The sequence below is a fragment of the Talpa europaea genome, assembly GCF_964194135.1.
Source record: "Talpa europaea genome assembly, chromosome: 13".
Lineage (NCBI taxonomy): Eukaryota > Metazoa > Chordata > Mammalia > Eulipotyphla > Talpidae > Talpa > Talpa europaea.
The window spans coordinates 67,577,907-67,591,976 of record NC_140080.1 but is presented as its reverse complement, the minus strand read 5'-3'; positions in this window follow the sequence as shown (position 1 = coordinate 67,591,976).

Below are 14,070 nucleotides of genomic sequence, written 5' to 3'. Positions count from 1 at the left end.
TCTATTTGCACAAAAATAAATGTGGTCATTGCTAAAGAAGCACAGATTGCTTTAAAGTGAATTAAGTGTTAGCAAGATGTGAAAGATTGTACTTACAGGTTTATTCCACTTAGTTGAACATAATTGTTAGTGTACTTTTCTTAAGATGTGCATTTATAATGCACATGTTCAGAATATACTTTGCACAAATAATTAACTTGAACATCTAGATATATCCAAAATATTTACCTAAGCTATATTTTCTATAATACTTTGCTTCACATTTACATACAGGTGAGTATAGGTGTCAAGTTATTAGCTTATCAGAATCATCTCTTACCATTATCTAAAATATTTTTATTTAAAAAGTTTTATAAAGATCAATAAGAAGTAATGTGTCCCTTTTCTACCATCACTATCTCCTAACTTCCAACACTTTCCAGCATTAAAGATCACTTTAGAAAGCACTTGGTTAATGGCTTGACAGATGGCGGACCATTTCATTTCAGTGAAAATCCCAGTGACTATATGATTTAGAATTTATTGTTGAAGAGGTGAGAGCTCAATCTTCTTGCTATCTTATGTAACACCTTCAAAGCAAATCATAGGGATGTGGGCTGTTATATCATAAATGGTTACCCTGGTCAGGAGACTTACTCATAGAATGTAAGTTAGATACAGGATGTGGAAAAAACATGAAATTTCTCTGTGTAATGGAAGACAATAAAAAGTTATATGTTGTTTAGCTTCACATCATTTCTTCATTAGGTTAACATTTAATTTGTCTCTGTTCAACAAACATTTCATTTGCATTTATTGGCGATGCAAGATAAATAAGTATTCCTTTATCCAAAGAAATAAAACCAGACACTTATGAAATAATATAACTATACCTACTTATAAACTATTGTAAATGCAGTGGTAGACCTATGTGCAGAATATGATGAGAGCAGTACAGACACTCCCTAATTCACACTTTGGACCATAGATTAGAGAAGACTTACTTGCATTGGGTGGGTGGTGTGGTGAGCTGATTCTGAGAGGATGAGTAGTTAGGAAGAATCTGCTAGAACAGAGTAACTCAAAGCATAGACACTGTTGGAGAAGAGTCAGGAGCTTCAGATTTATCTGTGAAGAAAACACTACTTTGATCACATTGACACAAACAGGGGAGTCAGAAGGAAAAGCTTTTTGCTTGGTGAAATATGTTGAATTTGAACTATTAGAGCAATAACCAACTAGAGAAGTTTAGAAGTAGTTAGTGATGAGGAAGCTACAACTGCAGGTAAGATTTAGGAGGCAGAAACAGTCATCTAATTTTTTTTATCTTCCTGGCTGTTCTTTCTCAATGCATTTCTCATTCTCTGTCTACCTGTTAAATGCTTAAGGTCTTCTGAATTCCTTCCTTCTTAAAAAGCATGGTTCTGTAGCCATTCCCATGGTGCAAACAGATCACAGCTTTCTTACTTGAGAAACATGGGATATAACATTTGAGTATTTCACAGGGACCTCAAACTGCCATAATAATTTTGTAGGAATAGCAAACTCAGCATACTGACAAAAATGTTTCCCCCTTCCCTCTACACCTCTCCAGCTCAAGCTTGCTACTTCCTTATATGACTAACTCATATGTCTGTCAACTTGGCTACTTAAGCCAGGAACCTGAGAGTCATCCTTGCTTCTTTTTCCATACTTTCCTTGTCTAGTTGCTGACCTTTCTCCTATTCTCTGTGGCTCTGTTCAAAATGAGTCACATAACCTGCAGAGCAGCAGCCGCCTTGTGGTTTATGGTTATTTCATCCCTATCTGCTACCCCACCCATCCTTCTTTCTTAAGGTTGTTAGTTTCTTGACAACCAGCAGGCCCAGTCCCTCATAGTCACTACATATTAAATAATCAATAAAGATTTGTTGAACCAAGCTCACATATTAGGAGGAACTAATTACAAATAAAATGTAGTATTGTAGTGGCAGATTATTGGACTATCCACTGTGACTGGGCTAATAGTGGGTCTGGTTAGGAAACAGTCTGAGGAATGTGTGTGTGTGTGTTGGTTTGTGTCTGCATGCTTTCCCACACCACACCTCAGTCCAGCAGCAGGAGAAGGCTAGCAGATGTGGATATGAGTCAGGGTTGAAAAGGACTTGATTGATAGTGAAGAGATATAAGAATATACATAGAGTGTGACAGGAGGGGAATGGACAAGATGAAGTGAGAACTCAGGGCCCTGTTGAGAACAGACAGTTCATTACACTGGATGTGGAGAAATGGGAGAGGAGTGTCTTCTCTTTATTCCTGGAGTAGAAACCCTGGTTTGTTTTCACAGAAGCCAAGGCATGATTGACTTCACAGACCCTGGGAGTCAGGATGTTGAGATTCTCATGGACTTTCTGGTTAATTGGGCCAAGAGCTGCTTCAAGCTTAGCAGTGAGGGAGAATTGGCCCACTTGGGGATGGGGGATAGTTAATAACAGGGTGGGAAAAGCTTTGTTGCCTTTCTGAGCTATAACTTACAGAGTAATAATCAAAGCCTAGTGGGCAGCAAACCCTGTGCTGTAACACAAAGAAGGTAACAATAGTCAGTCTTTAGAGCACAGCCACAGACCCAATACCCCTGGAGAGGGAGGGAGCCCCTTGCAGTGACTCATGGTGTCTAACTGAGCTGCTCCCACAGACTCCTTCTTGTGAGTCAACATATAAGGACTGATTGCTTGGATGCAAAGTCCCTGAATCAAAAATGCTTTAAGGAAATAGTTAACACTTTTCTTGGGATTTGGGAAATAGCAGAAGGTACTATAGTTACAAAATAGGTTTGATTTAGTGGAGTAAATAAAATCATCTATTCTTGTGTTTAAGTAGAGTGCTGATGATATCAAGAGATTTTTTTTTTGGAAACATCATCCTAGTTTTAAAATGTGATAAGTCTATAAAAATGCTGGCTTGAGGCATGTTCAAAATGACAGTTGTCTTGGAAACCTCAACCAGGACTTGATATCCATCAGAATGCCTCTCCACTAAAGTCTGAAATCTTTAACTGAAGTTTCCCTCAGGCTGTTACCTGCTGGGAGGGCACTGTCTCTTATCAGTTATTGACTTGGTAACATGATGCCACAAATGCACCCCGAGCACGCTCCACCTCAGAGCCTTTGCATTCCCCATTCCTTTTCCCTGGAAGGGTCTGCTCCAGACAGGTACAAGGATTACTCTTTCACTCATTTCCCTTAATATCACCCCATCGGTGATACCTTTTCAGACTACCCTTTTAAAAATTGCAGTATCATCCCTAGTGTACCCCAGGCCCTCTCCCTGCTTCATATTTATTTTTGGCATATCACAATCTGAAATTCTCTGCATTTTTTTTAATGTATTATCTGTACAGTTTACTAGAATGCAAACTTCATGAGGACAAGGATTTTTCTCTGCGAACTGCCATATATTCAGTTCCTAAACAATTCCTGACCCAGGTAGGTTTTCTATAACCTAGTTGATTATGTGAATGAGTGAACAAATGTATACATTTTTAAAGTTACTTTGGAGGCTAGGCTCTGTGTGTGTGTGTGTGTGTGTGTGTTTGTGTGTGTAAAATGAAGGTAAAGGGGAAAAGAGAAACTTAAATTTCTAGAAGGGTGTGAATCAATGTCACTAAATTGAGTGGGGGTGTGCTGGGAGGTGTGGTTGGTTTGTTAGGGGGAAAGGATGTCCTAAAGCTAATTCCATACAGGCTTTGTGGACTCCAACCCCACCCAGGCCAAAGCCAAAGACACTGGGAACTCCAAATCCCATCACCACCAAAGGGAAGGTGGCTGGGACCTAAGGGCGGGGTTAAGCAGTCAGATTCGTATAAAGCCAGACGAGTGGGCTTTGGAGGGGTTCCCCATTTTGGCTCTTCGCCAGCTCGCAGCTTCCGGCCAGCTCTGAGAGTGCCTTTGGGTTTCCAGGTCGGCGGATCGGGTAGGACGCATTAAAGATTTTATTTCCCTATTTTCTCTCTGAGTTGTACATTTTCCTTATTTCCTTTTCCCTTGTAAATAAACCTTTTATTAACCTTTTGTGTGTGCCTGTAGTGGAGTATTCATAAGTCCCTTTTAAGCGCGGGTGAGGACCCACAGCCAGGCAACCCGTTCAATATCAGGACTGTCCTATAACAGGTTCACTGTGAACAAAATCCCCTCACCTCAAGGTCGGGCCTTGCTTCAGCTGCCTGAACAGTGTACATTGGAGGAGTTCAGAGGCCAGTGGAGAACATTTTTGTGTTCTTCTCTCCTTCAAGATCCTTCCCTTATGGGCAAACAGAGTGAGAAAATATAAACCATGTGGGAAGTCCCTTTTCTCTCTGGAGCTGAGCAAAGTACCCATCCATTGCCAAATGTGACACTTGGGAATGTAGGTTTTATTTACCCAACTCCATTTTCTGGAAAAAAAAAGACCAAAAAAACTTCGGAATAACCCTCTGACTTTGGTTTCACCTAGGATTTGCTTATGAGCTTCTTGGTAAGATAAGGGAAATACTAGTGACTGGGGAAGTGAAGGAAGTAGTGTTTGGTTGCTAACAGCAGCCCTGCACTGGAATCCATCATCTGCTTGTCAGGACTTGCTGGCTATCAGCAGGCAGTGTTTACTGAGAATGGCAGACAGAAAGCAGCACGCTGACCCAATGTAGCTAATGAACCCAGAGAAATGAACAGGAAAACCTTCAGAAGATAGAAAAGAATATTGGTTTCTTGCAGTTATTTCATTCATTTGCAGATCAGTGATATTCTTATGTATAATGAAATAGGAGTGAAACTGTAGATTTGGAGAGTAAAGCTGTAAATACATAGCTTTAAAGCACTTTCAGAATGACCTGGAATGGTGAGTAGAAATACTTTAATAGAAGAAGCACACTCTCTAAAATAAATAACAATTTCAACTTTAAAGAGAAAACATGGATTCAAAGGAATTAAATTACTTATTTTAATATACTTTTAAAATTATCTTACTTTTTTTTTTTTAATTTCAGTACCATACCAGTTGATATAGCAGTTTGTTAATTATAAAATTCTGGATGACTTATTCATTAAAATGACTAAAGTACATTTATACTTATTCAATATTGATGTACTTACATTTGACATCCCCTTCTGGTGGAGAAAGAGGGTGGATTCCAGCTGGGGAGGTAAATGGAGCCTCAGGGTGAACTTGTCCAGGAGAGGGTGTGAGCTTATGAATATCATCTGTCACACGTGTCATGCAGAAGAGATATTGAGAACTATTACTTTGGAGGACATGCACAATGAGCTGTGTTGATCAAAAGTTATTGTTATTTTTGAATCTCAAATATTGTGAATGATAAATTATTCGTAGATAGTAACTTTATTTTTGTAACAAAAGTAATTGAGGGGACTCCCTGGTGGTACAAGGGGTTAAGCACCACACTACGAAGCAATCCATAGCCTCTGCAGCATGAGTTCTATCCCTAGCTGGCCAGGGAGCAACCCACATGGCGAGGCAGACCTCTCCTGTCTTGCCGGCTGGTCCCCTCAGCAGTGTATTTCAGTCAGTCTGCCTTTTCTCTACCCCACTCTGTCTCTGGGGAATCCTCTTACCCCCTGCATCTCTGGCTTGTACCCCAGCTCCTGTATGCATAAGTAAATAAATATTTTTTTAAAAAGTAATTGAAAATCTCTTAACATGATAAATAACAAGCTCAGCTATACATATATATATATGTCATAGCTATACATGGGCAGGAACTGGAGAGCTGAAGTAGTCTTTCTGATAGCATCAGAAATTAAAAAAAAAAACACTAAAATCTGTTTTAGTGTTTAAGCATTTCAGGAAATCATTTTTAAACCTATTTTATTTGAGCTGTATTTTTTGCTACTCCCCCCCCCGAGTGGAATTAACTCAAGGGTTATTACCTCTTCTTTTTCCTACTTCATGCAGAAGATTTTGAGAAATATGTCCAAACACTGAACAAACCAGATAGGTAAAATTTTCTATAAAGAAGACAATGAGAAAAAATTGCTCTTGAAAATTTAGTTTTCATGATTACAGGGACCCTTACCAGCGTGCCTGGGAACATTAGTGGCTGAAGATGTTTTAAATCGTAATGTTTATCCTGAATAGCACTATATACCTTGAAAGCTGATCTCTTATTTTACTAGTTAATTGTAGTTAATTTTTCCAAGTGGACCTGGCTTAACTTCTACTGAAACAATATCTGAATGAGATCATATCTGGACAGAGTTACACCATTTCATGCAGAATCAACTACCATAAAAGGAGTCAGTCAACAAAGAATTCTTATGACTAATTCTTCTATGGATATGAAAGAGAAAGAAAGTGTATCATTGTACTTCTTTCTTACCATTAGGATTAGAACATTTATCTGAAGTAATCTGTAAACTTGATGACAGATCAACAATTTAAGCAAAGCAGTATTACAGGGAAGACTTAGAGTTGAACAAAGCAAAAGACACATGAAAGCTCATGTGAAGAATTGCTTTATAGTTCAAAAAAGTGCCATTGTAGGTTTCCATTGTTTGGCTCTGTGGAATAATCATTCTGTATTTTGGAATTTTCAATAATTGGGATCCTAAGTCTTTGGTTAATTGTCCTTTATACTTCATTCTTGAAAGTATAAAGATTTTCACTTTAGAAGTATGAAAAAGTCATCTGAAACAAACAAAAATTTAGAGGAAGATGTGACTCCTAGACTTTAAGGAATAACAAGATGATAGAACTTCTATAGAACATTGTATTTACTTACATTTCCTAGAAACTATGTCAACTAGGTCAGTTGGTCAGAATGTGAAATCTGAGGTCCAGGCATGCTCCATACAGATGGGGGACTGCCACAGGCAGAGACCAAATTTGAGGGACACTGGAAAGTGTCTGTACATAAAACACTCCGCCTCCTGACCTGTGTCCTACTGATAATGAAATTTCCCTTCTCTTCCTGAGTCAATAGATAGTCTAAATATTGAAGATACAGCCTTCATGTAATAAAGTCCTTTCTGTGATTTATGGCTCTCTATGAATTAATATGCTAGAAATAAGTAAAAAGCATGCAAATGAAATTTAAATTTAACTTCCTTTCATTTAATGTTGGGTCAACTACTTTTTGCAAATAAAACCTTCCATTTGGCCAGCCACTTGGCTCTAAGCATTACATAGAAACTAATGTAAAATGTGGTCATTTTTTTGGCCCTGTAATTGCTCTTCTATTGACATTTCCTAACATATGTATCCTACTGGAGGCTGGGTCAATAACATCATTCCTTTCATTCTAATTTTCAGTTAGATGTGAAAAATTAGAAATATTTCTAATTTTTTCCCTCCAGAATCATTTGCTTGGAGGAGATGCCATAAAACAGACTCTCAGGTAAGAAGCTTCCCACTCTGCCCATACTTTGTTGCCAACAGAGCGCAACAGGACAGAAATGACTCATATTGTCCTCACACACTAAATGATATGCATCTCGACAAGTAATTCAAGACATCCATGTTGAACCTATATGTACTTTTCCTAGGAAGTTTAACTGAAAAGTTGTAATCGATTGGTGATTCTCATCAGTTTGGTCATATAATATGAGAATTTGATGTGAATTGATTAACCTCTATTTTCCTGTGTTCAGAGGAATTTTCAATGTAGAGTTGATCAGGTAGGACAAGTCTTGTGGCAAAAACAAGAGATTAGTGAAAAGAAATATTATCACCACACTTCAGAGTAGCACACAGAAAATTAGACTAGTTAATTTCCAACTCTACCTCTTATCAACAAACTACTTTCAGCCTGTTTGAATATCTGTAAAACGAGAGTTTGGATCAGATATATAGATATTTTGAAATTCTATGGTTTTAGTTTGTGTGTCAGCACTCTTTGAGTTGAGTTAATTTTGAAGGTTTTAATAATAACAAAAGAGCATCTCTTCATGAGCACTCACTGTGGTCCAAGTGCATTCTTGTAATTTCTTTACAGAAACCACATGAGGTAGGGACTGTTATTATCTCCATAAGTGTCCAGAGAGGCTAAGTAACTTGCCCAAAACCACACAGCTTAGTGAGTGGTGAAGCAAGGATTTGAACTCCTGTAGTTTGTCTCCAAAGCCAGAAATCTTAACCATTAACTTAAAATACACAATTATAAAAGCAAGACAAAACAAAACAAAAACCTTTCACGTTTATCTTTCGATAAGCCTTAAAATAATAACATGGTTAATTGTGATTAACAGAGGTTTTAAAATTTTCTTGTAGGTCCTCCAGTTGGTTTTGATTTTCTACAAATTGTTTTTTTTTAAACATGTATTCATTCATTCATTCATTCATTTATGCATACAAGAACTGGGGTACAGGCCAGAGGTGTGGGGGGTGAGAGGATTCACCAGAGACAGAGTGGGGAACAGAACAGGCAGAATGACTGTTGAGGGGAGTAGCAGGTGAGTTGGGAGAGTTCTGCTGCACCATTTGGGTGGCTCCCTGGCTGGGGATCAAACTCTTGCTTCAGTGGCTGCGGATAGCTTCATAGGTTGAGTCTTAACCCCCTGAGCCACCAGGGAGGCCCTTCTACAAATTGTTAACAGGTTTTCTATACCTGACAACTCACTGTTTCCTATCATAACATTCAACAGCATCTCCAGGCTTGTTCTTTCAATGGAGATCACCTTTTCTAGCCCAAATTGGCAAAGATAGCAATCACATGTATTAGCTTGTGAGGCCCTGAGAGAGCCTTTGTTGCCTTATCTGCCTTATCTTGGCAGCATATGCCTTTTTTGTTGATTTGCCTCTGGAAGAATATTCAAAGACCAGTACAAAAGAGGACAGTGCCAGCATCCAAGAAAGTATATATAGAAAGAAAGGCATTCTAGAAAAATATCAACTTATTATCAACATTTAGCAGTTATAAAATATTTTCTGGAAAAAAAAAACCCATGGCAATTTTTAACAACTGAGAGGAAGAGAGATGAAGAAAAACAGATATTGTCAGAATTTATTAGATAAGGATTTATTGCACATAAAATTTTTTTGACATGCAAAAATGTGTACATAATTAATTCACACAACTTGATGAGTTTGGAGTTAAGTATATACCCTTGAAACCATCATCTCAATCTAAGACATAAACCTATTCATAATCTTCAGGTTTCTGCCTTATTATTATTAATTTTATTGTGATAAGAACAGTTCTTTAAGATCTACCCTCTTAGCAAATTTTAAGTTTACAGTGCAGTATTGTTAACTATAGGCTCTTATGTCTATCCAGTAGAGATCTAGAACTTGTTTATTTTGTATCACCATGAATTTGGACCCTTTGAATAATATTTCCCTGTTTCCTATTACACAGCTTTTACTAAGCAGAAGCTGAGGATGTCAGTCCCATATGACGGTAATTAAAACTTTGATCAAATAAGGTATCTTCATTGTGCCTTACCTAAAGACAGCTGGGTAGACTTTCTAGGTGATTCTCATTTTTTTTCTTTTTTAATAATAAATCTAGAGAGCAGACTCCTTGCATGTAGAAACTTTGTATCTGCAACATGCACTGTCATCTTGTGACTTATAAGAAATATATTTGGTTATTCATCCACAGTTCCTGGCTCAAAACATGTAAAAACCTTGTAATTTCCTATATACTGAGAGTCACAGTGGTGTCTTTGCTTTTTTAATGAACATAATTTTTTGAAAACACCTGAAGATGAGGGTTTGTTGTCTGGAGAACCCTATGTGATTAGAGGTGGGGCTAAGTTCCATTGCCAATAGCCAGTCATACCTATGTAATGAAGCCTCCATAAAATTCCAAGAGGAGGGGGTTCAGAGGGTTTCTTTGTTGGTGAGCACATGGAGATTTGGGGAGAACAACATGCCAGGAGAATATAAGGAAGCTCTAAGCCCTTCTCCCATACCTTGCCCTATGCATCTCTTTCAACTGACTCTTCCTAAATAATATCCTTTGTAATATGTCAGTGTTCTAGTGAATAAATGGGTTCCCTGAGTTTCCTGAGCCACTCTGGTCCAATTGAAACTGAGGAGGGGATTGTGGGAACCTGACTTATGGCCAGTTGTGCTGCAGCACAAGTAACAGCCTGCCCTTACATCCGGTGTTTCAAGAAGAGGGCAGTCTTAGAAGACTGAATCCTTAGCCTGTGGTTTCTGATGCTTTCTACAGGTACATATTATCAGAGTTGAGGTGAATTCTTAGACACCTGGGCTGTGTCTCAGAATTGCTTATTGGTGTGGGGAAGCGTCCATATATACTCAGGTTAGAATTGAATCCAGGAACACTTTTCACACACTGAACATATTAATTAATGTCTGCCCCATGGGTCTGATGATGGAAAGATTGCTTCAGCTATGCCTAGCTATTTGCTTATCTGAGGCAAATATGTGTGGTTGCATATGTGTGTGTTTTATGTTGTGAGTTGTGTGGTGTGTCTGTGTATTTTACACCTTAGGATAATATAAATATTATTAACAATACTAGTCAGTTGGGCATGGGAAGACATGACTGAAATTAATCTCACATTTTTGAGGTTAAATACTCATTTTTGGCTTAGTAACAATACCTCCTTGCAGGAGGGGAAACCATGTTATTATGCCATTTAGGTAAATACCGGATTACCTGACTCTGGGCTGCTTTGTAATTAAGAAAGCTCTTTTACTTTTTTGATTATGACAGAATATAAATACTTGCCCTGCATTTTGAGGAAATGAGAACATACATATTTTTCTGATATCATTTTGCTTGTATTATCAGAATTTGATGTTTTGTGTTTTCACACAAAATTTACTGTTTATTAAATTTATTATGAGTAATTGGGCACACAGAAACCAGGATGTTCTAAGGCATACAATTAAAACCACCACAGTCCCATTTACTTCATTAAAACAGAGGTAGAAATGGAGGTGGTCTTAAGGAGTAAAATAGTTACAGCTGTTAAAATATATGCATTGTTTCCACAAATCATGGAATGACTGAGCAGGAAGGACCCATTTAAAATGATCTAGACACTTGTCATATAACCTCTTCTAAATAGCATCTATCAAAGTACTTTTAAAGGAGTTGGCCAAAAAAGAGATTCCAGGCCTTCCAAGTAGCTTGTCTCTGCTATTAAATGTGTAGGACAACTGGTCCTTGTGCCCTGAAAAATAATTTCATATAAACTTCAAAATAGCAGCAAGTCATGTGTTTGCATCCTTTCTATCTCTCTTTCTATCACAGGGATATACCTCAAGAGAAACATAGATTTTTTTCTTTCTCTCTTTATTTATACATTGACCTACAGTGTACTGCTTTAACTTTTAGAATTATATTTCAATTTATTATCTTTTTCATAATTTTCTTTCAATTTCATCATATTCTACTCAGGTCTCAGATTTAAAAATAAACAGTTTATTACTGGAGCATAATTATAGATAAATTTTTACATTTGCATCACTTTATGTGAGACTTTGAGGAAGTTATTTTACTTCTCTGACTCTGCTTCTTTTGTAAGCTTAGACTTATTGTAATAATTAAATGTGAATATATAAATGTTTTTGGCTACTTGGTAGCCCTCACCACACTGTCTTTTTTTTCTGCACTGGTAACTGCATCTACCTGGAATTGATATTTCAGACCATCATTTTCTTGAGTTTTAACTACAGAGTATCTAGATTATTTTGTTTTGTATTTCTTAAAAAAATCAACTTATGGAAGAAAAAGAAACTAAAGACAGCAACATAGCATGGCCAATGTCTTGCTATGGAGGAAATATCAATTCATTCTGGATCCGGGAAAACAGAAGGAATTTTAGTATTAGTCAAGGGAAATGTGTTATTTCTGGCACCTGGAATTGAAATGATTGTTTTCTTTCTTATCAATTATCCTCTTCATGTAAAGCAGTCTCAGACTATGTTGTTCAACAAGTGTTAAGTAACATAGTCCCTGGTTCAGAATTACTCTTTGTAGACCCAATAATGGAGCTGAGAAAATGCTGAATTGTTCTGAACAAGAAGGAAAGATCTTTCACTGGTATTTCTTTCTTTTTTACTCTTACTTGATAACATTAAGTTAAACTGGTTTTGCAGCATTTATTTCTAGAACATTTTATGAATAGGAAAAACTGGTGATATTTTTGGAATTTACCTACATGGCTTTCATTTTCCATGAATTGATTTGGGACATCCAAGCCAAGTCAACTGCATATCTTCACTCTACATCCACGCTAATCCAGTTTCTGTACCGCATACCTCTGCTCCATGTTGAATTGCCTGCATTTAAGAATGAGGAAGGTCAATCAGAAACAAAAGTCAACAGTCTGAGGGACTTATTTTATGACATATGTTTAAAAAGAAGACCTTAAAATAATGATTTTAAAAATCGTCATTTACTTGGAGACTAACCCACAGCTGGGGCTGATGGCTGTGCCCAGAGTCATTCTTTTTTTTTTTTAAGATTTTTTATTTATTTATACAAGAACGGGGGTGCAGGCCAGATGTGCGGGAGGGTGAGAGGATTCACCAGAGACAGAGTGGGGAGCAGAACAGGCAGACGGACCGAAAGCACTGCTGAGGTGAGCAGCAGGAGAGACAGGAGAGGTCTGCTGCACCATGTGGGTATCTCCCTGGCTGGCCGGGAATCGAACTGGTGCTGCAGAGGCTGTGGACAGCTTCACAGCGCTGCACTCAACTGCCTGCATCACCAGGGTGGCCCCTAGAGTCATTCTTATTTATCATCTTGGGCCAGAAAACTTACCTTCTCTTTACTCCAGCTTTTCTCTTTGACATCATAAAATGTCAAAACTTTTGCCTGAGAGGCCATTCCAAATTATCAAACACTATGGGAGATAACACATCCAGTTATCCAAGTCTGCCCTTGACCTTAGCTAGCAGCTCATTCTGCACTATGTCCACCTGAGGAAGAAATCCTGGGTCCCCACGTACTTCTTTCCTGCCTGGGAGGATGCAGAAAAAGTTATCAACTAGAAAAAAAAGCAAAAAGTGATAAGATACATAAGTAACTTTCTACATTTCTTAATAACTATTAATTACAGAGTAGTTCAGATTTTATAGTTAAGGACTTACTCATAAGTTTGTTGCCAAACAGTTTTATTATAACAATGTTTTGCAGTTAAAGATTTAACATATAGTGTTAAAACTTGTAATACATCAAACAAAAAGTTAAAAAACTTTGCTCAAAACAATTTTATTTTTGGTGAAAAATATAGATACATTTTTGCTTTGATTTCAATTTTACATGGTGAATCAATTTTAGGTCCCTCTAGAGAACATTGACATATTTCTATTTTAAAATACATTTACTTTCAAGTTTCCTCTTATCTAACTTTTAATACTATGGCATAGTTTCTTCCGCAGTTTTACCATAGAGCAAAATTCCCATTTTATGAGAAGTTGGATTTTAAGAGGCAGAGTTAAAATACTTTGAATATATTTTTGCACTTGGAATAAGGGTTCATATGATTATTAACATAACCCTTGAGTATAAACAGAGACACAAATGAATTTTGTGTGGTCTAGGTGTCAGGGCAGGGTTTTCTTGAAAAGAGGCACCCCAGTGCCAATAGCAATTTACCATCTTCAGGACTGTTTCCTACAGTCCAGTTCTCCTCACCTTGAGGCCAGCACTCCCAGGCATTGTTGCAGCAGCAGCCTTGTCCTGGGTGAACAGGCTCCCTGTGCTGCTCAGACTATTCTAGAAATGCCTTCCCGGTAGTAGTCATGGCACCAGGGAGAGGGAAGAACACTATGTGCAGGGATATTTAAAGGGTCCCCCCAGTATCCTCAGGATTGCATCCTTTAATTGCACATTTTATTACTTTACATTTAGAAAAAAAACATAGTTTTTGAATGTGGCAAAAAAAAAAGAAAGGAGAATTTTATATATGATTGATGATAATAGGGCTGGACAATGACTAGTAAAGACTCAGTTAAGATAATAACGTTGGCGAGCAAGTAGGGTGCTTTCTATGGGCTAAAGGTGAAGATCTATAAAAAGCAGAAATGACTGGAAGAACTGTATGGCCATCACAATAACAGAAGTGAAACAATATTTTCTAAACTTTCATTCACTTAACATTGTTACAGTCAAAACAAACTGCTGTGGCTGTTTAT